Below are 1,064 nucleotides of genomic sequence, written 5' to 3' on the forward strand. Positions count from 1 at the left end.
GGGGACGCGTGTTTTCGGAGGGGCCTTTGACGCCTGTAATACCCGCGAAAATCGGAGCTTAGCGTTTTGGATTTCGCGAGTCCCCCTTACTGCTGCTAAAATTGACCAACCAAGCAACAGAACCGAACGAGGAAAATGAATCGGAAACAATTCGAGAGGAGATTTTCTCTTTGCTAGTTTTACTTTATCTCATGTATAATTCTCAACTTGTTATCATTAATGATATATAATAAAACTGAGAAGACAGGTGCAAAGATAAGAACGGGCTTTCATATCTCTGAGTATTTTGAGGGCTCGTCATTTATTTTTGTCCGATTGATTAAGTGAGTTTTTGGAAATATTAGTCCTCTATAGTGTCTGATTTCATTCAAATACAAGTAGCAGCTGCGACACTTCTTCGCCTATATAACTACTTAGAGCCGAGTTAGTACTAATTACTAAAAAAAAAAAAATTTATTACTAGGGAATTATTGCATTCACTTTAATATTGAGGAGTATGTAGAATTTGGCATCACACTAGACTATCTTTTACAGAACTTTGACTTCAGCTTTAGGGAAAAAATTGCAATTTTGGTCAATTATCATTTTGTCAGAATCAATTATTTTGAATTTTGTTGATTTAGAAGTCTCAGGTTTTTGAGAATGTTATTTGAGATAAACACCTGTCATTATGCCAGTGGCTCAGCAGTGATGTTGTCACTATGACAATATGACGAAATTACAGCCTTTTGCATACATTTTTTGAGGAATTTCTTTACTAGCCGTGTTTGTCACCATGACAGTAGTATTACGAATTAAAAGCTGTAAGCTTTAAAATAAATAAAAAACTGGTTGCCAGTAATTCCGTTCTTTTATACATTTTTTTCAACACAAATCCGTTTACATACATTTTTTAAGGAACTTCTTTACCAGCCGTGTTTGTCACATTACGATGAAAGAAAATAAAATACTGAAAAGTGCGGAGTATTTGTCGCAGTCCTCAAGTTGGCTTCAGCATTAAATATGCCAGCTGGTGCTTTTCTAATTGGACTGATTGTCTCACTTGAATTATAAAGTAGGAAAAA

This window comes from Actinia tenebrosa, unplaced genomic scaffold (assembly GCF_029948245.1).
Source record: "Actinia tenebrosa isolate PJP-AT-01 unplaced genomic scaffold, QUT_ActTen_1.0 PGA_scaffold4__44_contigs__length_22323623, whole genome shotgun sequence".
NCBI lineage: Eukaryota > Metazoa > Cnidaria > Anthozoa > Actiniaria > Actiniidae > Actinia > Actinia tenebrosa.